The sequence below is a fragment of the Mirounga angustirostris genome, unplaced genomic scaffold (assembly GCF_029215605.1).
Source record: "Mirounga angustirostris isolate CCGP_5_RB_7025 unplaced genomic scaffold, mMirAng1.0.hap1 SCAF_6, whole genome shotgun sequence".
NCBI lineage: Eukaryota > Metazoa > Chordata > Mammalia > Carnivora > Phocidae > Mirounga > Mirounga angustirostris.
In genome coordinates, this window is record NW_026991714.1 from 122960933 (window position 1) to 122984235 (window position 23303).

General features: G+C 45.2%; 1 protein-coding gene across 40 annotated transcripts in view; it reads right to left on the reverse strand.

Annotated features, from left to right (window-relative positions):
* The window catches only part of SORBS1 (sorbin and SH3 domain containing 1), a 226802-nt gene that overhangs the window by 153339 nt on the left and 50160 nt on the right, over positions 1-23303 (reverse strand). For all 40 annotated transcript variants that reach the window (XM_064595054.1, XM_064595052.1, XM_045878470.3 and 37 more), the window contains one exon: positions 9720-9804. The gene's annotated coding sequence lies outside the window, so the exon portion shown is untranslated. Of the gene's footprint in view, positions 1-9719; positions 9805-23303 lie in introns of those variants that run through there.

Genomic DNA, 23303 nt, shown 5'->3' on the forward strand with positions numbered 1-23303 from the left:
ACACAGCCGACTCAAGCAGCACAGAATCATGGCAGCGCCATTTATTTCTGAAATAAATGTCCTCAAGTATGCCAATATATTTAATATAAAATCCAGGGGCACCTGGGTGGCTCAGTCGTTAGGCGTCTGCCTTCGGCTCAGGTCATGATCCCAGGGTCCTGGGATCGAGCCCCACATCGGGCTCCCTGCTCAGCAGGAAGCCTGCTTCTCCCTCTCCCACTCCCCCTGCTTGTGTTCCCTCTCTCACTGTGTCTCTCTCTGTCAAATAAATAAAACCAATCTTAAAAAGAGAAAGGTTTAATATAAAATCCATATACAAGACATTTAATGTATATTACATACACTATACTGTATGTGTATGGATGTGTATCTATTTCTATTTCCATGCTCTATGTGCCATTATACGCTGTCAGCCAATGAAAAGAAGCCGATCACACTCTCGGCCAACTGCGGACATGGCCCCACCACAAAACACCCACAGCGGCCTCTAGGACACCATCCTGTGTCAATCATATTCTAGAACATGTCTTGTTTACTCTGTGAAAGCCTGTCTGCCATTTATTTATTTATGTTTTTATTTGTTCCAGTCAACAGTTTTGCCACACAGTGGCCAAGAGATGGTATGGAACTGGTGTCGGACCTGCCACGAAGACATAAAGGAAAAGTGTGACCCAGGATTGTACAATTCAAGTGCTAAGACTGTCCAGCTAGTGAAGAGGAGCCCACTTCCAGACCTGGGAGCACCAATCATCGGAAATATTCTACAGAATGCCAAGAAGATAAAAATCTTTCTTCCTAGTTCACCTCTGCCCCATCCACTAAGCAGAGCTACCAAGTTCTCTCCCAGTGCAGTGAGTGCAGGGTTGTGCCGAGAGCTTGCTGAGTACAAATCCCATTACACTTAGCTCTTCCACTTATATTAGAGGCAAGCATGAGGAATTCCTGATGACATGAGGAACTTTCTCCACTGAGACTCTGCTCTTCCAACCCCGTAAAACTTGTTATGGGGCCAGAACAGCACAGCTTCCCAAAACTCATGCCCAGAACTGAGAGTGACATATGACAGAGAATTCTAGGCAGTTAACCTCTGAGGGGAACCCAGATACGATCTCATTTAATGCAAGAAAGAAATGAAGCCCAGGGCGGGGAGGTTGTTCTAAGGTTGGTGGCAAGTCAGGGCCTGCAGGTGGCCAGGGTGAGGAGACCTGGCTCCTCGGTGATGGGCTCGCACTTTAAACCCAGAAACTGAAGGACAAAGATGTTGTCTGCATTCTGGCTAGCATTCTGCTTACAAGGAGGTTACAAGAATAATTTTAAGAGGGGCGCCTGGGTGGCTCAGTCGTTAAGCGTCTGCCTTCGGCTCAGGTCATGATCCCAGGGTCCTGGGATCGAGTCCCACATCGGGCTCCCTGCTCGGCAGGAAGCCCGCTTCTCCCTCTCCTACTCCCCCTGCTTGTGTTCCCGCTCTCGCTATCTCTCTGTCAAATAAATAAATAAAATCTTTAAAAAAATAATAATAATAATTTTAAGAGGAAAAAGGGGATTATTAGAAGAAACAAACTGCCCATCACAAAGCTCATAAAATGGGAATGGTTTAGATTAAATTCACATCCTTATTAAAGTGTTAGGTTGGTGTGTTGGCTTGGTCGTGTTTGGTGCAAAGTTCCTTTCCTGTAACCTTTCTAGTTACTTTGGAAGGTACCAGGGCTCAAACACTAACAACTGTGGTTCGTGAAAATGGTGACTTCTGTCATCCAGTTTTAGGTTTTGGTCTTATTGTAAAAAGGGGAAAAAAAAACCTGAAAAATGTTCCGCTCCTTTAAGTTCAGTAGTTCGATTTGAAAGAAGGAAAAAAAAAAGGGGGAACTATTAAAGAGAAAATATAATTAGATTTGTATAAATGTTCCCAACATGGTAATTTTGTGAGCAAACCATATTATGCAGAGTACATGATACGTTTCAAAACTAATATAATGACTTGGTATTTGTAAAGAATGCTCCAAAAATTACATTATTGCTCTCTTTCCTTCCTCTCATTGAAATATGCACAAATCTCTTTAAGGAAAAAATATTTGTTCTCACTACTCCACTGTTCCAAATGTTTTTCTCCCTATCATCTTAAATTTAATTTCCATTATTTATAAAGGAGGATACCAAAATGATGTTTTGCTGAACCTCAAGATCCCCTGATTTTTCAAGAATAGGTTTTAAACGGACACTCTAAGTCATGGGTTATGAAACCAAAAGCCTGAGAGGGCCAAGCAAGTGATACGTGGGTGGCGTGGGGACTACAGCAAACTGGGACCCAAATGCCTCCCTCCACCCCCGACCAAGGGGACAACCACTGGTTCTCACTCTAGCCCACGCCGCTCCCATGCAAGAACATGGCTCGATACTGCAACATATTCTAATTGCCAAGAGGAGTTAGAAATCAAATTATGCGAAATCTTCTGACTTAAAATTCTGGCCACTTACTTCAAAAAACTTAAAACTGGTGTTTTGTGGGCAGCTAGTTTGCAACCTGCCACAACAGACAGGATGCCATAAACGTAATTAACTCAGGGAACAAATGCAACATCTAGAAACACAAACTTTGTTGGAAAATGAAGGATGATCTCTATATACTTTTTTTTAAACCTGTATTCCTCTGTAATAACTTTTCTCTGGAACAGGGAGGCAGAAAGAGGGAATAAATGAACTTGAGAAAAACACGAAATTAGTTGCTGGAAAGCAAAAAAGGTAAAGGTATCTCTTTCCCTTTTTTTGTTAAAATAGAACAGTATTTCCAGCTTTTGAGTCCACGTTGGGACAATTCTGGCAGTTGCAAACTTCACTGAGGTTAGGCTGCTTTGAACAGAGCTATCTTCCCTAATCTTTCTCTCACAGAAATGCCATACAGAGCCGGTAACCTGTCACTCAGAGTCACTTTTATAAGAGTAAGCTAATGGTTTGTGTGACTAAGCAAGAAGGCATGACAACTGGGTGGAGGGGTGTCACCTCCTAAAAATGTGAACGTATTATATATGCAGACTGGGCCTGTGCATAAGTACCTTAGAGGGGTTCCTGAGCCCTCTCCCAAAAAAGCCTAAGAAACAATACCTAACTGATTATAATAGTGAAAGTTCAATTGTGCAAGTTCAAGCACAAGCAGTTATTTTTTTCCAGCATACCTCTGCAGGAGCCATTTTTTATTTAATCACTGCCATAATCAGCAAACCAGAGAAAATCTCTCTGAGTGAGGAAAACAGAGTGAGTCATCTCCATGTTGATAAGGAGACTGCAGGATGAGGGCACCGTGCTGTGAGGTAGGTATCAGATGGTGCCTGGTCTAAATTAGTCAGTGGAGCGATCAGAATGATTTCTTCCCATGCTGTTCAGTAATCACGGGAGATGATGATGAGCTCCCCGTTTCAGTGACAGCCACCAGTACCATCTAATGTTTACTTCCCCAAACCAGGGAGGAAAAAGAAAGGCAAAAGAGCTTACTCACTCTCTATTTGTGGTCACTGGATGGAAAAGGAGAAAAATATCTTATTTTTACACGTGGCTGACAAATGTGATAAAACTTCCTGTTTGAAAAGTACAAAATCAAATGTGTAAATCTCCTGGAGAAATATCAACACCTCAAAAATGTCACTGCTGCCAGAAATGAATAGCTTGTCTTTGCAGGACATGGTAACTTTGGCCAGAAAGTGGCCCTATGAAACTCTGGTGACACGAACCAATACAGCAAGCCCAGGGAGACACTTTTAGACAGTGACCCCTGCGGAGGCTGCCTCCAAGGGCACATGGCCCAACAGCAGCATAGGACCCTGCAGTGTTGGTATCAGGCCCTGAATTCCAGCCTTCACTTAAGGAAAGGTGACAACTCATGCAAATTCCACGTTGAGCATTTCCCTCCAGTAGCTGAGATTCTTAAGGAAAATGAATTTGAGTTGCTTTTAATTGGACTGAACTCTGGGGTTAGAAACTGTCAATTACTGGATTCCAAATTCCATGTCTTATTCCACAATGCAACAATACTTTGCTTCAAACGGTGGCAGAGAGATGTCCGGCTGAAACAGCAATAATTTGTGTTTCAACTCACGGCAAGCCCACCTTATTTCAAATTCATATTTTGTCTAAAGCTGTGGAATAAAATATCAGCCAGAAACAGCCTTAAATCCTTTCTGAAAGAAGGGAAGGAAGGAGGAAAGAGAGCAACTGGACTGACTGATATATGCAAAATATATGCAAAAATTTGAAATTCAAGTTAAAGAAGCCTAGTCCCAACCTGCTGATGAACATGGGAGCCTCAGAACAAATAAAGGCAATGGACACTCAACAGGCAATGTCTTCAATCCAAATACACATCGAGCAAGAGCACTTAGAAAACCAAGTAATGAAGGAACTTTAAGCTTTCTATTTCCAGGTCATATATTAAAGGCTAAAAGGGATACTTATCATGCTTTTTAAAGCTAATACATAAACATGATACAAAAAAAATTAGAAGTTGTTAAAAAACAAAACAACGGAGTACATTCAAAGATCTTACTAGTTTTATCCACTGAGCCACAAATCGGGCAGCCTCCCATCTAGCAGAAAGGAGCTCTGAGGAACTACACAAAATGGAAGATTTTTTATAGGCAGAAGGAGGTGGGGCAAAGAAGTTATTCTAGTGGATTGTTCCAGGTAAGGTCACCTTTCTTTGGGGGAAGGCGGGGGTCTATCAGGCAGATCCCCTCCTCAGTAGTGCTGACCAGGTAATTCCAGATTGACTGTTAAAGGTTACATAGTTAGGATAGGTTTTAAGTCTTGGTTTGCGGACAGGGGCTTAGCACAAGTGACTCCACTTTGGATTTTTTTTTCTTTTAAAGTATAAAAGAGTATAGAATGAAAAGTAAGCATCCTTCCTACACCACTGCCCTCCCCAAAAGGCCACTACTCTCTAGCATCCCTCCTGAGATGGTCTACATGCATACAAGCACCAAGGCACTGTTCTGCTTTTCAACTTAAGGAGGATACCACCATTTTTTAACGCCTGACCACTCAGTCTCCGAGGACATGAGAAGGTACCAGCCTTTTCTTTCTTTTTTTTTTTCTTAATTCCTAAAAGCACTTACTAAGAAGGAATCAGGGAGGAGAAATCCTCCTCCCATGATTGTCAGTAAGTTTCATTCTTTTTAATCATATTTAAGTTCCAAAAGACAAAATTAAAACCTGGGTTGGTGTCAATCATCACGATTGACATTCCATTCCACTGAAAGCTTCATTTTGCTATAAACCATTGGTTATGGATAGAGAATGCTACATAATCAATGTTTATTAGATGCTCCAGAAGTCCCATGGAGAATATTTTCAATGGAATATAAGGGCTTGGAAATACATGAAAATGCAAGTTCGGGCTTCCCATTGCCCAAGCAATATTTGAAACAGTACATTCTAGAAGGCTGCTTATCACACTGCCCTCAACAGCTGCATGGGTTTCCTATTTTGTCATGTCCAGAAAAGGCATGAAAAGACCAGGCCTGGGGAAGAGGTGACAGTGTCCTCAAAGAAGGGATTCCTAAAAGATCCTTAAAAGTCTCTGGAGAGGGCTGAGAGGCTCACCAGGGCAGTCAGAGACGAAGTCCAAGGGGACAGGGAGGAGGCCAGCCAACTTTGAGGGGCGACTTCAAGAAGGCAGCGAAAATGTCTATGGGGCCTGGAGATAACAAGACTAAAGAAACTCACCAGGAGGGCGCCTGGGTGGCTCAGTTGGTTAAGCGACTGCCTTCGGCTCAGGTCATGATCCTGGAGTCCCGGGATCGAGTCCCGCATCGGGCTCCCTGCTCGGCAGGGAGCCTGCTTCTCCCTCTGACCCTCCCCCCTCTCATGTACTTGCTCTCTCTCATTCTCTCTCTCTCAAATAAATAAATAAAATCTTTAAAAAAAAAAAGAAACTCACCAGGTAGTGCAAAAACGGAAAAACTAAGGAACCCAATGAGAATGTGCATGAAGCTCAATAGGGCGATCTGTCTTAAAAATGGACAAAAACAATATGGAGCGGTGCATTTTGTGCCCAAAGCCCCCAAATAGATAAAAATGTGTAGGATTCAGAACGGATTTCCTCCCGTCAGCCGATGGCAGTTGAGGGACATGGGTGCTACCTGAAATGCATCTCTCTCCTACAACCATCATGGTATATTTTTGCTGCTTTTTATCTTATAATATTTATCCTTGATATTTCAAAGATGTTCTAAATAATTCCTACATTGTGATTCTACAAACCAAAAAAAGGCGTTTGGCCTTTTCATAGAATGTGATCATATCTAACTTTGATTGCACAACTAATGACTTTCATGCACTGTTTTTCACTTTAGTGAGCCTTCATTTAATGAACTTTTGGGGCACTTGGGTGACTCAGTCAGTTAAGTGTCTGACTCTTGATTTCGGCTCAGGTCATGATCTCAGGGTTATGAGATCAAGCCCCGCATCAGGCTCTGCCTGCTTAAGATTCTCTCTCTCTCTCCCTCCTCCTCTGCACCCTTTCCCTCTCTAAAAATAAATAAATAAAATAAAATAAAATAAAATAATGAACTTTTGGATGGTATGATTATAGGATGAAAAACCCAAAATGTATTAACAGTGAATTAAACTTAGTCATCAAAATGGCTTGCAGAAGTTCTAGTACAGATAAAGAACAGTGTAGTTTACAGGCTATTAATGGCAAAAGATGCTGGAACCTTCTGCTTGCCAGCCAAAGGCACACCCATGTGCCAATTGCATAAATGCAGTTTATAATTCACTCAGCTGACCTGATTTAAAATTATGCAACTCTAAAACTAATTCTCTTAATTTGGATATTTCAAGTTTTTTATATAAGGTGAGGCTTTACTACTTTTATATCATTATCTCATTTGAATAATTTATATTCTTATCTCATGAAATCATGCCATATTCATTAGCATGTGTCTTCATTCACCTCTTAGGGATTTTATATGGAAAATCCACCCTTTGCCTCTTTCTCTGTCCAAATCCAACGTAGTCCTCCTTTCTCTACCTAAGTAATCTCAGTCTCCTAGCTTTTAAATATCATCTACATGCTGATGACTCTCAAAGATACCATCTCCAGCCCCAGCCAACTCTAGATCTCCAGGAGAATACCAAATGGGCACCTCAAATTTAACATGTCCAAACTGAACCCTCAGGGTCCCCCGCCACACATCCCTCTTTGTTCCTCATCCCATTAACAGCAACATAATTCACCCAGCCAAAAACACTAGGCTCATCCTTGATTCTTTCTGCTCACACCCCATACCCAACCCAGAAGGCACGACCTTCAAAATATATCCTGAGCTTGACCAGTTCACATCATTCTATAATCCCCACCCTAATCCAAGTCGTGCCCGTATCTCCTGCTTGGACCCCTTCAGGTTACACTGATTCTACTCTTGCCCCCAAAGTCTATTCTCCACTCAGGACCCAGAGAAATAATTGTAAAGCACAAAGATGATTACTGTTCTGCTCAAACTCTCCAGTGTTGTCCAATCACACTCTCCTTATCATGGCCTACAAGATCTGGCTCCTACCTGCCACTGATCTCACTTCATATCACTTTCCCCATACCTACGTCCCAGCTCAAGGCCAGCCAAACTGGCTGCCCTCCTGTCCCTCTATCACGCCAAGCTCAGCTTACATCAAAGGCTTTTCTTTCTGCTTGCTGCTCCCTCTGCCTACACACTTCCCCCAAGATTCCTTCACTCCATTCAGATCTCTGCACAGAATTTCTCCCCCTCTCTCCCCCATGCACAGAAGTCTTCTCAGGTCACTCTTTCAAAAACAGTCCCTCCAGCCACTCATTTTGGGGTTTTTCCCCCCCATGGCACTTATTACTACCTGAAATTATTATTTAGTGATTTACTTTGTTCATAAAATAATTTTTAGTGAACACCCATCATGTTTGCATGCGAGGTGCTCTTCTAAGGGCTGGGGATATCCAGTGAACAAGATAAGCAAAGATCTTTGCCCTCTTGGAGCTCACATTATTTGCCACCCTACTTGAGTCTAAGTTCCAGAAACCTGGACACAGTCTGCCTTTAGACCCCTGAATCTCCAATGCCCAGAGCAGTGCCTTGGCACATAGTAGGTATTAATACATATTTGCTGAATGGGTAGTGGCCCACCCACCTGAGACCATCTGCTTCCCTGAGGAACCCCACCATGGAGCTCTTCTTGCCCACCAGATGGGACTCTGGTTGTAGGACCCAGAATGTCCACTGTGTCCCTTTAGACACAGCAATCTGGCCAGCCTCCCATCCTGAGTTGGGTCTCTAACCCTGGGCCTGCCTGTCCTAACTGCCTGTCCTTCCTGCACCAACCCGCAGCACTCTGCCAGCTCCCCACCTGGCCATGCCACTGAGACTTGTCTCACTAGGTCATACCAGCTCCTGGTCCACATGGTGGCAGCTGACCAGCCAGTCAGCAAACAAACCGGCTTTTCTCAACAAAGAGTGGTGGGGATCCAGACACATGGGTCCTACTGCCTCCTTGGCTCATGGTGGTCCTTCCCCTCAAAGAGCTCACACGAGACCTTCAACATCAACTAGCCGGTGCTCCCCGGAGCGTCCTCGGCTCAGCCCCAATGCACCGCTGCAAAGAACAGACATTTGCCTCCTTCCACTGTCACAGAAGCAAGACACTTACCTGCTGTGATGAGTAATTCAGTTTCTTTTGGAAAAATGAGGAACATTTGTTAACTGAAATTATCTGATCTCAAATAAAAATGAAGGTAATTGGGAAATGCAGTTCAGTCTTTCAAGAAAAGGGCAGCTGTAGCAGTGGTGGGAAAGGGGAGAAAAGGAAAATACAAAGGTCTTGAAGGACCACTCTGGAAGACTCAGAAAATAGGTGTTTAAGATCGGTGTTTCCAAAATACCTGTGCACATTTTAATTTGTTAGCTTAGAACTACCCAGCTCTACATCTCAAAGCTAAATAGGGTTACTTTCTATTTGTCCAGCACTTTATTCTGTATGAAGCATTCTCAGATATAGGATCTTTTAGCAAGACAGGTTTCATTTCCTGTCCAGGGCCCAGAGAGGTCAAACAATTCACCTGCGATCCCACAGTAGAAGTGGCAGAACCACATAGGTATCAGAACCCAGATATGCCTCGGCCCAGCCCAGTGTTCTTCCTCCTAGTACAGTAAGGACGGTGTGGTCTCTGAAAATCACATTCTACAGTCCACCAAAAATATTTCCTTTCGTTACAGCAGAAGAAACAAAACAGAGGTGCCTGGGTGGCTCAGTCGATCAAACATCCAATTCTTGATTTCTGCTCAGGTCACGATTTCAGGGTCAGGGGATGGAGCCCCATGTCAGGCTCCACACTAGGCGTGGAGTCTGCTTAGGATTTGCTCTCCCTCTCCTCCTCCCCTGTTCCTGCACATGCTCGTGCTCTCTTTCCTTCAAAAAAGAAAAGAAGGATGGAAGGATGGATGGATGGATGGATGGAAGGAGGGATGGCTGGAAGGATGGAAGGATGGAAGGATGGATGGAAGGAAGGAAGGAAGGAAGGATGGATGGATGGAAGGAAGGAAGGAAGGAAGGAAGGAAGGAAGGAAGGAAGGAAGGAAGGAAGGATGGAAGGAAGGAAGGAAGGAAGGAAGGAAGGAAGGAAGGAAGGAAGGAAGGAAGGAAGGAAGGAAAAAAGGGGGAGAAAAAAGAAACAGAAACGGAAACAAAACAAAACACGTATTTACCAGTGGTTTAAGGTGGTGGGATGCATTGGTCCTGAGCTCTGGGCAGAGAAAAGGTTTCACAAAGTCTTCCAACAAATGCCAGCCCCTGCAATGACAAAGATACAAAACATGTGGTGTGAATCAGGCACTCTGTGGCCTCTCCCCAAGGAGGCCAGCCAAAACACCAATCGGCAGGCAGCCTGTTTAGGCTTACGCCCCCATCCTCCTCTTCCAGCCTCCACTCTCTTCTCTGACTTCCCCAACTGGAACAAGAATCTTTAGTTCACCAGCTGAAATGGTCCCCATTAGAATCAGTGGACCTTGGACAGAAAGAAGCTTTAGAGATCATCTATAACAGGGCTCACAAACTGAAAGCTCAGTGGGTTACATCTAGCTTATAGCAGTATTACAATCGATCTGTAAGATAGGTTTAGAAAATTTGAGCCAAAACTTAAAAATCACAGAGGTCACATAAAAACCCAGACTTCTAAGTTCTCTTAAAACAACAACAACAGGGGCGCCTGGGTGGCTCAGATGGTTAAGCATCTGCCTTCAGCTCAGGTCATGATCCCAGGGGCCTGAGATAGAGCCCAGCATCAGGCTCCCTGCTCAGTGCAGAGCCTGCTTCTCCCTCTCCCGCTGCCATTCCCTCCGCTTGTGCTCTCTGGCTCTATCTCTCTGTCAAATAAATAAATAAAATCTTTAAAAAAAAACCCAAAACAACAACAACAACAAAAAATCAGTCAACATGGCCTACACATGTCTAAAAACGATCAGCTGTGCTAAGTAGCAGCTGCCCTTCAAGGCAGGCTTGGCTACTCCAAAATGCTACACTCCCTACCGTTACCTGTCTCACCGCAGAGAGAGCTGTGGTTATCACTGCCCTTGTATTATTGGGTTTTTTGGTCTTATGTGTGTGTGTGTGAGAGAGAGAGAGAGAGATACAGAAATAATTCCCTCTACTTAACGAAAGTGGGAATGTAAAAGGAAAAGGGGCAGAGTTCCAAGAGGAAAAAAAAATGGTACAGCACATCAGCAACTTAAGTTAGTACCCCACTCTGGAAGGCATGTGAAATCCCTGAACAAGTACAACACTTCCATATTATAAAAGTATAAGCAGGAAACTGACTTGCCTACTCCCACAGTTAGAAGCAGAGCTAATTCTAGAACCTAGGTCTCTTGACTGCCAATCTAGGCACTCTTCCACTATGTCCCACCGTATGGTAGTCTTATATTGTAAAACAAAAAATATTTTATATACACAGGTGTGCATGTATGGGTCTTTCAAAGCTAATACTAAAGTCAAGGAGATAGAGTTGAAGTATCCAACCCGCTCCACTGAAAGGCTTGCCATACTCTTCTATTCTTTGACAAATGAAGGTAAATTCCATTAGGTTCCCTAAGGCTTCACTTCCTAATGTGACAGTCTCAAGAATGTGGATCCTTGGGCTCCTGGGTGGCTCAGTCGGTTAAGCATCTGCCTTCAGCTCGGGTTGTGATCCCAGAGTCCTGGGATCAAGCCCTGTGCCGTGGGGCTCCCTGCTCAGCAGGGAGCCTGCTTCTCCCTCTTCCTTTACCTCCAACTTGGGCTTGCTCTCTTTCTCTCTAGCGCTCTCTCTCTCCCTCAAAAAAAACAAATAAAATCTTAAAAAAAAAAAAAAGTTGCTCCTTTAAGAACAAAAATGTCTCATAAATACCACGCATCTATTACTACAAAAGTGGTCAGTTAATGTCCCAAACTGTCTGAAATACTCTTTATGCTAGAAAAATGTCCTTTGATATGCATTTTGAATACAAGGCTACAAATAAGCTTATATAGAGGTACTAGACTATAATAAACAATGTTCAACTAGAAGATCTTGGTAGGAGTTATTTATATCATCCCCTCAAAAAATGTACTGATTCATTGATCATTCAACAGGTACTCACTGAACCCAATTACACACCAGGCAGTGTGCAAGGTGATGGAAACAAAAAGATGAACCAGATCCAGTCCCTGCCCTTAAGCTGCTCTGTCAAGGTAAAAGATCTGATACTCAAAAACAGTTCTAACACAAATGGGGAAACCTAAAGATCTGGGAAGGCACCGGTGTTCTAGGAGCATGGGCTGGGGCTCCTGGTGCAGCTGAGGGGAATAGACACTTCCCAGCATGGACAGATGCCGAGGAAATCCTAAAGCAGGGAGGGGAGTGGAGCAGGCAGGGGGAGAAAAGAGGAGAGGGTGGGAATTATAGGCCATGGGGCAACACGGGCAAAAGCAAGGAGTGAACAGCCCCTCCAATTTGGTCTCATCCACATTTCGTGTTACCTTGTCAGTCGTAAAAGCCCCTGCCACCTGGGGGCACCTGGGTGGCTCAGTTGGTTGAGTGTCTGACTCTTGGTTTCAGCTAAGGTCATGATCTCAGGATTGTGAGATGGAGCCCCACGTCAGGCTCCATGCTCAGTGGGGAGTCTGCCTGAGGTTCTCACTCTCCTTCCTCCCTGCCCAGGCCCCCCACCCCGCTCACGCTCTTTCTAAAATAAATAATCTTAAAAAAAAAAAAAAAAAAAGCCACTGCCACCTGACCCAACATCTGCTGAGAGGTCATGTACACTTGTGGACATTTATCTCGCCAAGTGCCCATATCAAGAGTGCCACCATTTATCAGCACTGATTCCTGGCAATGCCCACCTAGGACTCCCTCAGGGCAACCAATGCTGTCCCAGAGTCTGCCAGGCCCAAGAAACATGGTGGTAGAAATACTGACCCTTCTAGTATTTTTAGTACTTCTGTCATGTCCCTGAGAAGACAGCTGATAGTTTTTTGTCCTGTGCCAGTCATGAGCCCATCCTGTATCTACCTCAGGGCCTGGATTTCTATGGCCAGAATCTACTATGCAGTCAAGCCTTAAGCAGGAAGTTTTGTAAGAAAATGTCCCAGAATATCTGCCCATCAAAATCCCCAGGTGGAGTTCTCTCAGTCTCATGGATGGGATAGGGATGAGCCGCCAGCCCCAATCTAGGCTGAAGCAAAGCCAGGGGGCAGCACCCCAAAAGAGACACTTTGGAAAGGAACATAAAGAGGAGTGAAGACCAAATATGTGTGCATGGTTAGGGTTGCTCAGGGTTCAAGACCAAGATGAGCAAACAAAGAGGCAAAATTCATCTCAAGAGTGGGAAGAACTTCCCTGGATCTGTCACTGGTGGGCAGGTTCCCAAATCTGGCTGACAATTAGAATCACTAAGAAAAAAAAAATTCCTGGGCCCCCGACTCATTAAATCAGAATCTCTGATTTGGAGGCCCAGGCATTGTTCAGGTGATCCTGATGCCCAGAGTCCTACCCATTTGGAAAAAAGTATCTTTCTTTCTTTTTTTTTTTTTTAAAGATTTTATTTATTTATTCATGAGAGACAGAGAGAGAGAGAAGCAGAGGGAGAGGCAGGCTCCCAAGGAGCAGGGAGCCCGATGTGGGACTCGATCCCAGGACCCTGGGATCATGACCTGAGCCGAAGGCAGACGCTTAACCATCTGAGCCACCCAGGCGCCCCTGGAAAAAAGTATCTTTCACTCAGAGGCTTCAGGAGCTCCAGAAAATCTCCTCAAGGTCATTAATTCAGCATCCTCCAGGCAGGATGCAAGGATCCAGGCTTCGGGGCGTTGCACATTCTTAGTGTGTTTGGCCACTCCCTACATCACATTAAGAGAACCATCACTTAACTCGTTTTATTCTAAATACGTAAACATAGAATGCCTGCATACGGTGACCCGGAGCCACTGCTTCCAGATTCCAGTCTCAGCAGATCGGAGCCCTCATACCTATGCAGGCTCACCCTGTAGGGCAAAGGGTCTGGGAGCATCCAGTCACCAAGGTGGCCTCCAAGGAACAGTTCCAAGGCACAAAGTACTCTGCCTCAAGTCCTTACTGCCCACCAAAGAGAAGACACTGAAGATCAACGCAATGCCTAGAAACCTGCCACGCCAGCTGAGCACTTCTCCTTCCAGATTTCCACTTTGTGGTTAACTGATGGCCTGAGCAATCTCAAGCCAAGAATGGCAAAGTAAATGCTGTGCGCCACGAAGATGACAGACGGGAGTAAGTTGGTTCCGTGAATGGGCCAACCTAAAAAGATCTCTCTCCTGACATCACCAGATGCTACCAGGTGACCTTCAGACAGCCCAGCACCAGAGAAACCCGCAGCTGACCAACGTCAGCCTTCCTGATCGCAAGGCCCAGCAGCATTCCATAGTATCCTTCACCAGGAGGATACTCTTACGCATCCCCGCCAGCCTAAGGGTCCTCCACTTGAGCCATAATGCAAATTTGGAAGAGTGTAGGTGGGACAGGAAGTCTAGGAAAAGCTTAAGATACTAATCTGCCCCTTCTGGGGGTCATCAATTTTTAGGCAATCCATTGTTTCCTGCAGTACCATTATGCCTTTGCCTAAAACAAGACATTTCTTTGACTTATCCCTCCAAAAGAAATCGCCAAACGCCAAACACCTGGAACCATTACCTCTCTCATTTACCTCCTCCTCTCTACCCTACCCCAAGAATATAGAACAATGCTAGCTAGGTGTTGTGGAAGTCACATTAGCCACCTTCATTCCTACCAATCTAGACCATCCAAATAGGTCTAGTCCAATGGGAGCCTCTAGGGTTACAGGTCCTCAGAGCACTATGTACCTCTCCATAGCACAAGCACTTACTCATGCTTACCTCCTTTGTTGTTTACCTGGTAAGGAGTCTTTTGCTTGTTTGCCCAGCTAATCACTGTATGCCAATATAATGCCTTCAAACCCTCCAGGTTCCCTCAAGATATACCTCAAATTTCATATCCCCCAGCTGAAGGATGATCAAGCTAACCCATCCCCTAACTACTTAGGTCTGCCACTAGACTCTGAAATCTAGGCCCCCACTAATTAGCCCACTAATTTAGTGGACTCAGAAGAACTGCTCAGAAAGCTAGTCTAAAATTGGAGAAAATGCCCAACTGGCCTTGAGGCTGACCAACTTGGGAAGGAATCAAATAAAAATAATTATCTTTATTTCTTTTGTGCAGTATATATTTTATTTAAGATGATTTTCTAATATATGCAAAATGAACTTTTTTGGCCCAGAAAGTACTTCCCTATATCCCAGAACAAATCCCACTGGGACCATGCCCAAATACTCCATGCCAAGGTAGCTCAAACAGGAATCACCTCTGGTCCCTTGACCAGTTGTCCTCCCTCTACACCCATTGGCAGAGGAAAGTGGGTTTGGAGGAACTTTTTAAAGCCCTCCCACCTACTTCAGATTCAGTAGGAAGCAGAATGAAGGTCTCCAAGTTCTGTGAACGACACAAAGCTCATAAAATAGAATAAAATTAGTTGAAAAATAGCAAAATAATTTTTAGCTCCCCTTATAAAAAAAAAAAAAAGCACGCCTACTTTAAATGAATCATTTAAGTATGAGTGACTTCATACTTTCTTCCACTGGGATATAGTTTTCTTCCTCACAAAGATTCCCTCCCAGGCCCCCCTCCACTCCTGAGACAGGGTACCTCCACAAAATACCTGTCCTGATTTGCGCCCCCCCCCCCCCCCGAGAAAATCTTGACAAAGCCCAGAGTACTCCCCCTGCAAAAGGCCAGAGGCTCCTTCCCTCTACGGTCTTTGCATTTGCTGTTCTCTCTGCCTGTGAAGCTCTTTCCCTGTGTCTTGCCATGGCTGGGGTATTCTCACCATGGGGAACTCAGATCCAATATCACCTCTTGACTCAGGCCAGCCCTGCCTAATCTTAGTCCCACCAGCAAAAGCTACTTTCTCAATAGGACTATCACAACCTGTAATAACCTTAACTTATCCATGCTTCCCTCCAGGCGGCAGGAATCTTGCCTGACTTGTTCATTGCTGCAAACCCAGCACCACAATAGTTCCTGGCACAAAGCAAGTGCTCAATAAGTGGGTGAACAAGGAGGTGGAGACAGGCCACTGGAAACAGGGCTGAGAGCCCTCCAAACATGTCCTATGGCATGACTTCATCATGGCATGGCTTCTGGAATGGTCTCCTGGTTTCTTACCTTGATTCTCCTTAGTCTCGTTGATACTTAGATAGTGATTCTACCACTGCATATCCCACTCCCTACCCCAACTGTTCAGACTTGGGCATTCCCCCTGGAGACTCAATTCCCAAGTTTGGCTTCTCCTACTCTGCTTCCATTCAGCCATTCCGAGCTTGCAAAATACAGACATCCACAGGGGTAGTTGACCTGCAGGACTCTGACCCAAGCCCACTCTTCCAGCTGTATCACCAATACCCCAGTTCCCCATTTCCACCCCATCACCACTAATCAGCTCACAGCTCAGCTGTGTGCAACTACCACTCCTAAAGTTGAAACCTCTGCTCAGGTCTCTCCTGCTGCCTCAGTACCTGCTAGCTTCCTCTCGCCTCTCAAAGCCCCCAGAGCTTTCGGCCTGGTACCCTGTCCCTCTACCCCACAGTCTTTCTTTTGTTTCCCTCAGTGGTCTGTTCTTGATGGTTAATTCTTTCTTTTGTTTCCCTCAGTGGTCTGTTCTTGATGGTTAGGGTCCAATCTAACTCATCTCTGTTGGCCCTGAGCCTGGTACACAATAGGTACCCAGTAAAAGCATACTTCTTTTTTTTTTTTTAAAGATTTTATTTATTTATTTGACAGAGACAGAGATGGTGAGAGCAGGAGCACAAGCAGGGGGAGTGGGAGAGCGAGAAGCAGGCTTCCTGCCGAGCAGGGAGCCCGATGTGGGACTCGATCCCAGGACCCTGGGATCACGACCTGAGCCGAAGGCAGACGCTTAATGACTGAGCCACCCAGGCGCCCCCCAGTAAAAGCATACTTAAGTGAATTATCTTATTTTCTTTTTGACAGTTTTCATTTCCACAGGGACTCCATGAAGAACCTTAACACTCAGCACAAGTAATAGAAGACATTCTGTTGTTAGCATGCTTATTAAAACCAAGTAGTTTTATCATCATATTATAAAAACAAACAGCTGAATGGTGAGAGGCAGAAAGCTATGAAACTAGGAGCACTGGTTCTGGGTTCGAGTCCAGTCTTGGCCACTCACAGTATACTAATGGGTACATCACTTTCCCTCTCTGGCTCCACTTCTCATTCTCTGTAAAATGAAAGGGCTGGTCAGACACAGAAGACCAGGACATAGAGTACCAGAATTCCATTTGTATGAAATATCCTGAAGAGGGGCGCCTGGGTGGCTCAGTTGGTTAAGCGACTGCCTTCGGCTCAGGTCATGATCCCGGAGTCCCAGGATCAAGTCCCGCATCGGACTCCCTGCTCGGCGGGGAGTCTGCTTCTCCCTCTGACCCTCCCCCTTCTCATGCTCTCTCTCTCTCTCTCATTCTCTCTCAAATAAATAAATAAATAAAAATCTTTAAAAAAAAAAAGAAATATCCTGAAGAGACAATCCAAGGAGGCAGAAAGTAGATGCATGGTTGCCAGGGACTAAGGGGAGGGAGGGACGGAGCGAATAATGGTAATAGATACAGGTTTCTTAGGGACTGATGAAAATGTTCTGGATTAGATAGTGTTAACAGTTGCACAACATTGTGAATATGCTAAAAAACACCGAATTAAATACTTTAAAAGGGTTAAAGTAGTGAATTGTTACACAAATTTTAAAGAAAGAAAGGGCGAGACTAGAACAGAGGTTGAAAACTGGAGGCTCAGCAAGGCTACACCAGGCCTACGGCATGTACTTTAGACCTAAACAGTTTTTTTTTTGTTTTTTTTTTAAAGATTTTATTTATTTATTTGAGAGAGAGAATGAGAGACAGAGAGCATGAGAGGGAGGAGGGTCAGAGGAAGAAGCAGACTCCCTGCCGAGCAGGGAGCCCGATGCGGGACTCGATCCAGGGACTCCAGGATCATGACCTGAGCCGAAGGCAGTCGCTTAACCGACTGAGCCACCCAGGCGCCCCTAAACAGAGTTTTTGATGTTATCTGCAGAATCGAAAAGCCAGCCTTTGTCTGTACAGGTGGTTACACAAATCTGCACTTGATAAAATTGCACAGAACATACACATGCATGCGCACACTGAGTGCATATATAAACTGAACTAGGGAAATCGGCGTAAGGACTGTAGATTGCAACAGTATCCATCTCCTGGTTTTGATACTGAACTATACTTACGTAAGGTGTTACCAATGGCGAAGCTGGGAGAAGGACACACAGGAACCCCTGGACTTTTTTTTTTTTAAACTTCCTGTGAATCTATACCTACAGTTGACCCTTGAATAACACAGAGGTTAGGGGCACCAACCCCTGCTCAGTTAAAAATCCATGTATAACTTTTGACTCCCCCAAAACTTAACCTCTTGTTGACCAGGTCTTAGCGATAACATAACCAATTAGCACATATTTTATGTTATATGTATTATATACTCTTACAATAAAGCTAGAGAAAAGAAAATGTTAAGAAAATCATTAAGGAATTAAAAATACATTTATAGTACTGTAAAGAATCTGGGTTAAGTGAACCCATGTAGTTCAAATCTGTGTTGTTCAAGATTCAACTGTATTTCTTTTTCTTTTTTTTAAGATTTTATTTCTTTGTCAGAGAGAGAGAGAGAGCGCGAGCACAAGCAGGGGGAGTGGCAGGCAGAGGCAGAAGCAGACTCCCCGCTGAGCAGGGAGCCCGATGTGGGGCTGGATCCCAGGACCCTGGGATCATGACCTGAGCCGAAGGCACACGCTTAACTGACCGAGCCACCGAGGCGCCCCTCAACTGTATTTCTAAATTAAAAAAAAAAAAAAAAAAAAGGCCAAGCTATTACCTTTTAAATATTCTAGATGTGTGGCTTCTCCTTAAAATAACAAGATCTGGTAACGGTGGGCCTCAAAGACAGCAATTGGATGGAGCTGGGTAGTAGCTACGCCCCCTTAAAGGCGCACGGCTCTCAGATCCGTCTCCCTAAACACCAAGTAAGTGTCACTGCCATTTATCACAATGCTTACAATGCTTGTTTCCTTACAGAAATATTTGTCTCTCAACAGTAAGAAAATGACAGACCAACAGGGTCCTATATTTCCAGAAAAAAGGGAGACCACAATCTTTGTGGAAGTGAAGAACTCCTAAGATTGGAGTTGGAATCTCTGGCCCTTCACCACCTGTCACCTGGCGGACCTCTGAGGCATTTGAGGTTTGGACCCCAGGACTATAACTCTTTAGGACCAGATTTCTTCCACTAAGACAGCAAATAAATTTTAAAACCAAACCACTGGAAAAAAACACAGCTTAAGTATACACAGTATCCCATTCTCCCCTAAATATTTTTATTCTTTTCATCTTACCTTTCCTGAGAACAGAGGATCCTGCTTTCAGCCACCGAGAAGGAAGGTCCCACCCCTTATGCATGATCACATCCAGATAAATAAGCAGTCCTTTTTTTTCCCATTGAAACTGAAGTTCTATTTAGTAAGGGAGGAAAAGGGCCCTCAGGGCATACATTCCCCCACCTTTCCCATCACACCACCACCCCACCCCCAGAGAACGTGCTTGGAATGCAAGTGTCCCTGAAAGGGGGCGGGGCAAAACCACAGAACCGAGGGAAATGGCCCAGTGAATGCTTTTAGTGCAGCTGTTTCCAGTCAGGTTACACAAAAGAATCACCTGGGACCCTAGACTGAGGACTTATAATACCCCCCTCCTTCAGGTGACATTCATGCAGACTACCCAGCATTGATTCATCCTATGGCCTTTGTAAACCATTAATTTAGAAACCCCTGGCTACCCTGAGCAGCAGGGCAGGACACACTTCTCCAGTCCAGAGATGCTAGAGCTATGCTGTCCTGTACGTAGTCACTGGCCACACAGGGCCACTGAGCTCTTGAAATGTGGCTAGTGGGACTAGAGATGTTCTGGGAAGGTGACATACACATTGGATTTTGAAGACTTGGTATGGAAATAAGGAATGTAAAATATCTCATTGACATTTTTTATACTGATTAAATACTGAAATATTTTAGATATACTAGGTTAAAGAAAATCTGTAGTTAAAATTAATTTCACTTGCTTCTTTTTACATTTTCAATGTGGCTTCTAGAAAATCTTAACATGTATGGCTCATATCATCCTTCTCTTTCACAGCCATGCTCGAGGAGACGCTCAACATTCATTCCAGCATGGGGATCCCAGCCATAATGGAAAAAAAAATTAGGACTTTGGTCAAGCCTGGTCTCCACCTACCAACTCAACTCCACGATCCTAAGCAAGTTACAAATCTGACACTGTTTCCTCCCCTGTACCCAGCACCATAACATCCAGCACACTGGGCTGAGTGTAAATAAAAAAGGCCTGGCATCTTCCAACAGCTGGTACTCAACACCTGCACCCTCCCTTCTCCGACTTCCTTAGGGCCCTAAAATCTGAACCCAGGATCTCCTGGCATCAAATTTACCAAGCAAAATGCCCACTTCTACACAATGGCTGCAGATGGCACAGTGGTTCTCCACACAGAGGGTACAAAGGAATCACCCGGAAGGCCCCCATCCCCCAGAGACCCCGACTCTATCCCCCTGGTATATGCATTACTTACAAGAACCGTGGAACATTCTAGGAGTCCCTCTGAGAAACACATGGCTGAGAACTGTGACCAACATCATCAGAGCCACATCAAGATTTCCCTGGCCAGAGTTGGGCCAGCCTGAACGAGGCAGCTGTGGCCCATGGACAGGCCAGGAACTGAGCAGGGCCTTTCCCCTGCAGAGTGCTGCGATCCTAACAGCTTTTAAAGCTAGGTAGGAAATGACCGTCTGCCCTGGACATTGTTCCAAACACCAGAAGGCCACTGACACTTCCTGCCCTCACATAAGGCCCCTTAAGAGGATCAAAAAATATAGATAGGTAATTTCAAGGTGCCCAACAGCTTGGCAGTTGGGCTAAAACAAAAACAACAACTGCGCCGCTGAGCACTCCCACCAGCAACATGAGAGGAACCAGGCAGGTCCTCTTTCTGCCCTTGCCTGGTTCCCAAAAGCACCAACGCTCGCCTGAACTTCCTCAATATCAGGCCAATGCTTGGGGCTCTTCTCCAGAAGCGTTTCTCCTGCTCTCCTCGGAGCCCAGAAAGGGGCCAGCACTTGATGCACAGACCTGCATGGTCCAACAGCCTATTTCCTCCAGGGCCTGCAGGAAGTCCTCTTACTGGATGTGCATGCGGAATGGGCAGAGCGCACACATCAACTGAACCCCTACAGGCATGCTGGCAGAAGAAAGAACTCTCTTTACCCAAACCAGGCACTGGTCCTTCCCTTGCTTTAAAAACCCTGTGTGCTAAGCCATCTCCATCTCAAACCAGTACAAGAGAGCAATTTCTTGGAGAACAAACATTTAAATAATCTTCTCCAATAAAAGTTCCGTCAGTATAACACAACCAAGAAACTCAACCTTGTCCTTTTTCGTAGGGCAAACTTCCTCTCTGTGGAAAAAATACAATCTGAATGAATCGCTGCATCCCTCCCCACTACGTCCAAACTGCCTTGTATTTTTTTTTTTTTTTTTTTTTTGGAAACAGGGTCCAAAGTGATTAAGCACTGAATCTGAGAACTCGGACATATTTCTTTATTTTTAGTGCAGGAAAATGATGTAGGAGTTTGTTCAGAGGAGAGAGGAACACAACCTGCACGCTGACTCTGGCACGCCAAACCCCACCACAGGCCACTTCCCCCAGGTCACCCCCACTCTAGAGTCTGCTTCTCACACTCTTCTGCCCCCCAGTCAGCCTCTGTCTCCCAGACAGAACACACGAGAAACGTCAATATAACCTGGTCTCCTAGTAGCCCAGTCTCCACTTGGTGGCCACGTAAGCAAACAATCCAGTCTAAACATAACAAAAGTTCAAAATGTTATTGCATTTCTTATTGAACACCAACAGGAGAGAAAGAAAGTCTTAATGCACCAGGAACGATCTTTAAAACTCTTCCCCCTTCTCTACCACTTGTATCCCTCAGACAGACAGCAACTATTCTTCCAAGTTGACTCCTCTCCTCCTCCCCACTCTTGCCAATCCCATAAACACTTCTCCCTCCCTCTCTTTACCCTTCTCCTGCATGCCTTCTTCTGTCACACAAGCATTGGGCCTTCTCAGATACAAATACAGCTCCTCTTTACACTTACACTTTTACACACACACACACACACACACACACCACCCCCAGTTCCTGGTCTTCCAACTCTGCTTCTATCTGTTGTCCCAACTCTAGATGAAAACGGGCCAGCAACGGAGGTAACCAAGATAAAATTCTCCTAAGAAGGTAGGATAACCGGGCAAACTGTTCAGCAAAGAGAAGAGAAAGCCCATGGATATTCACAGGGCCTGTGGCAAGGCGCAGGGCAAGCTCAACAGTGTGAATGCCCCGTGGTGCTTTGTCACCACCCAGATCAGCCAGCCCAGCTTCAGAAAAGATGCTCTTTCTATCCAGCTCAGACCTCTGCTGGATCGAGAGCACCAGCACAGCCATTCACAAACCAAGCTTGGCTTCCCAGAGCTTCCGGGAACACATCGGTGGGGTATATCCACCATTACATGAATGGGGATAAAGTAGTATATGGAGAGCGGGAGCTCCCAGATCTCTGTCAACAGCAGAAATTCATCCCGGCGCATGGAGAAGTTACCCGGATCTGAATGTGTGAAGCCTGTGGGCCTAGCACCATAAAGGTCTCCTGAGATGGCTCTGCTCATGCAGATGGTGTGGCTCCTTCATTCACCACACAGTGAGGCAGTGAGAAAGAGGGAGAAACTATGATGAGAATGACCCAGCCTCGGGGCACCCGGCTGACTCAGTTAAGCGTGTGTCTTTGGCTCAGGTCATGACCTCGGGGTCCTGGGATCGAGCCCCATGGCAGGCTCCCTGCTTGGCGAGGAGTCTGCTTCTCCCTCCCCGTGCTCTAGTGCTCTCGCTTGCTCTCTCTCTCCCTCCCTTTCTCCCTCCCTCCCTCTCAAATTAAAAAAAGAAGAATAACCCAGTCTCTACTTTCAAGGAAGCAAGTAGAGGGGATGAGGGCCACATAAGGTAAAAACTGATGCAGAGCTGTGTCCAATGGACACAGGGACAGCCATACGGCACAACTGAAAGACTGCTAACCTAAGTTCTGGCTCTGCCATGGATTAGCTGTGTGGTCTTGGACAAGTTCCTATACCTCTCTGAGCCTATTTCCATTCCTGCAAAATGAGAAGGCTGGCCACAGGTGATCAGAGTTCCCTTCCAGAACTAACATTCCAGGTATCTATGATTTGAGGGAAACCTGCTGTGGGGGGTCATGAACAAACAGGTGGGGAACAGAAAGGCAGACAGGCAGACAAGTACAGAGTACAAACTATTCCAAAATCTCATTAGGATCACCGATTGCCACTCTATGAAAATACTCTCTGTATCTTCTAAAGCTGCAGTCGTCAAGCATGGTCAGCAGCCACAGATCAGTCTCTGGGTTCATTAATCTTAACAGAACGATGTGCACACTGCTTGGTACCAGCCATTTGCTTAAGGGCACTGCCTTCCTCCCACAGTGGTAAGACCTTCCTTATCCTAATGAAGGCCAGAGTTCATCTGCTCTGGTTTGCAGATGAGCAGACTGGCTCAGAAGAGTCT